At 33.8% G+C, this 3,513-nt stretch overlaps 1 non-coding gene across 1 annotated transcript; it reads left to right on the top strand.

Moving 5' to 3' along the window:
- The first annotated feature begins 593 nt into the window (after positions 1-593).
- On the top strand, positions 594-675 carry TRNAS-AGA (transfer RNA serine (anticodon AGA)). The gene has a single exon. It is a non-coding gene; the product is annotated as a tRNA-Ser (tRNA).
- The last annotated feature ends 2,838 nt before the right edge of the window (positions 676-3,513 follow it).

Here is a 3,513-nt window from a genome sequence, read left to right as displayed (position 1 = left end):
GAATTATTAATATTATTAATTTTTAATTATCAGTATTATTATTTAATTGTTAATTGGAATTATTGCATGCGATTAAACTTTAAAAGCATGTTGTTGAAGAAATACAATATTATTAAATTGATTTTAAATTAAATCTTTGAATTATGAAGAATAAAATTATTTAAATGCTAAATTATATTATCATATAAGAGAATCAGTTGTTATCATTAAACGATTATTCATTAGGTCTTATTAAAATACATTTAATTATATATATAATCATTAGTATTTAACATTAAATAGTAGGAACTAAATAGTATTATTATCGATATTAAATTATAAAACTTTCAATGGGATTGAAGACACATAGATAGATAATATGCATAAGTACTGTTATTTAATAATAATAAATATTAACATTTATCTATATTTATTATTTAACATTTATTACTATTACAATGGTATTGAGAAATTTAAGCATGTGCATTTATTTATTTTTTTATAAAATGTGTAAGAACTGAAAATAAATGTCACAATTATCAATTAATTAAACCACTGCTAGAAATCTACTTGATAAGTATAATTATTCATTGTAGAAAAGCTATATCAGGCGAGCAGTCGTGGCCGAGTGGTTAAGGCGATGGACTAGAAATCCATTGGGGTTTCCCCGCACAGGTTCGAATCCTGTCGACTGCGATTATGTTTTTTTTTTTTTTTTTTTCTGGTGTGTAAGGTGTGCAGTGATTCTCCTCTTAAAAATAGACAGCGGCTAGGACTTTTGATTTGTCATGAACATTATACGGCAAAATTATCTATTTTATGAAATTAATTTATTGTTTTAAAATTTCCTTTCATTTTTACTCATATATAACTCGAGGAAGTCTTCAAAATCGCAATTCTTTAGAAGATTCATATAAATTCTTATTCGAATTTTCAATTCTATGGTTGCATAAAAAGATCTTACGTTAAGTGATCTCATTTAAAAAATAAAGTATGATAAAAATAAATTGATATGTTCAACCCACTTCTTTCAGTATTCATATACTTTGTCCAATACTGAGTTTTTAGTTCTTTACTACGTATTTCTGTGCTTCTTCTCTTGTCTCAGAGAGAGTATACAGCTTGCTGTCCTTCGCAGGAATTTCATTTCTGCAGTTTCTATTCTTTTTGCTTTTGCATTTTTACGATCCATAATTCACTTTCGCACAGTACAGAAGGTCTTGCCAAAACTTTGCAAACTGTTATTCTTGTATGCTTTTGAACTTGGTTAGGTTTGAAAATATTATTGATGATTCCTGTTATCTTTAGAAAATTTGAAATTTTAATGTCAGCGCCAGCTTCTTTTGTATATGATACAGCACATTCGAGGTATTTGAAGCAGTTAATTTGTTCTAAAATTTTATTTTCAATCATGATTTTACTTCTGACTGAAAATGGTCGTTTTGGTTTGGCTGTTGATATTTGCATTTCAATTTTTTGCACTTATCTTTGAGGCGTATGTTCATTTTTGGAGTTCATCTTCACTTCTTTCTAAGATTATTTAGTCATCTGCAAACAAACTTTTTATTACTCTTTATTACTAGGTATTCTGTTGCTGCATTTATTAATACATTTTTTAAAATTATTCCAGTCTATCTTTATATCCTCATTTTCTTTTATTTGCTCTAGTTTTCCATTTATTCTTTATAAAGGGAGTTGATACTTTTATCATCCAAGAGTCGAACTCTAAAATATTCCTGGAGATTTCTCTTAGCACTGATTTGGTTCATTTTAAATCACTTGGGATATTCTTATAATGATCTGATTCTATTTCTGCACTTCTAAATACCCAGCTATCTAGTATCATATTAGCTAGTTTCCTATTAGCCATTATACAGTCTATTATGCATTTTAAGTTTCTTGTTTCCCAAGTGAATTTATGGCAATCTTTATACTTGAAAAAAGTGTTAATAATTTTTATGTTATTACATGCAGAAACACCTCTAAGTCTGTGCCATTTTCATCGCGTATTGTTTTACCATTTGTTCCTATATTTGTGAAAATGGAACGTTCCATACTCTGAAATAAAATCTCCCATTGTTAATATGTAATAATTTGCGTTTATTTTATTTTTTATTATTATTTTTTGTAAACTGAATAAAAAGCATTGCTATCTTTCTCTGGGGCATAGACACCAATAATAGTCAGGAAACCACGGCTCATTTGTAATCTTAGTTCTAGAATTCTCTCGCTCCAGTATTGGTAATGTGTGATGTTGTTTTTTTTAAAAAAAATTGATTTGCGAATAAAAATCATTACTCCTGCTTTTGCTCTTTCTTGCTTTTTGACACTCCACTGTAGATATAGATGTAATTATCCGTTTAATCTGAGCCTTTTTCCCCCCTGTTATTACTGCTAATTTGATATTTCTTTTTGCGGATTTTGTCTAGATCTTGATATTTGTGATCGATGCTGCTGACATTCCAAGTAGCAACATTCCAGATATTCTTTTTTTTTTTTTTGAATTATCTTTCCTTTCCTTATCATGCTCATATCTGTTAACCTATCCGAGTTGTTTTCCAGAGTGAGAGTCCATGTAGGGTGTTATTGAGCTACATGGCAGAAGGATAACATCAGTTACAACTTCATTGGCTACAGCATTGCCAACTATAACCCTCCTCGGGTACCCATTTTAGTCGCCTCGTACGATATGCATGAGTGTATTGGTGCTTTTTTTAAGTAAAGCAAACTCTAAAAATTAGGACGATCTCTAGACCACTCACTAGTGGCCGAAAGACAGTCCAACTCAGCGTTGGCTCCACTCGGCGATGGGGCACCCCCCCCCACCACCACCACCACTGAGCAGAACCGCTCATATTCCGAACAAAAGTATCCACCGACAAAGCCCTGAAAGGGCCGTGCCTGAGGACACCTTTCCCGGAGACTCAAAATATGCACTCCCAGGCAAAACCTCCCTAAATCTAAGCTTCCCCCTATCACCGCGAGCGAAATTCCGGAAGAAACCTGAGAGAGCAAAACTCTCGAAACTCTGCGTCCATTTAGTCGCCTCTTACGACACGCTTCGATTTGCATTGGTGCTATTCTTATCTCAGCAACCAAACGGTATCCAAACATCAAGTGTCCTTATTCTTATAAGGACTGGCTTAAAGGGGCGAAGCAAGAATGCTTTTCATCTTCCCCGTTATCTGTAGAGGACAATGTAGGGATAATGTTTGAGCTATTAAAGCTCTGATCATGGCAGGAGTGTAAACAGCAATAGCCGAGCCTCAGTCAGAACTTCATTGGCTATAGCATTGCCATATTTAAAGGTAAAGCCGTCTCTAAAAATTCAGACGATCCCTAGGCGACTCAATCGTGGGCGAAAGACCGTCCATCTTAGCGTTGCCTCCACTCAGTGATGGCCTTCCACCCACACGCCACCACCGAGCAGAACCGCTCATATTCCGAAGAAAAGCATTCACCGACAAAATCCCTCAGCGGGCCGTGCCGGAGAACACTTTCCCCGGAGACTCAAATTGCTCCCTTAAGGCAAAA

The sequence above is a fragment of the Typopeltis vanoorti genome, chromosome 9 (genome assembly GCF_054136105.1).
Source record: "Typopeltis vanoorti isolate ZY-2024b chromosome 9, IOZ_Tvanoo_1.0, whole genome shotgun sequence".
Taxonomy (NCBI): Eukaryota; Metazoa; Arthropoda; class Arachnida; order Uropygi; family Thelyphonidae; genus Typopeltis; species Typopeltis vanoorti.
The sequence above is the reverse complement of the archived record's forward strand: the minus strand, read 5'-3'. Positions and strand labels throughout refer to the sequence as shown.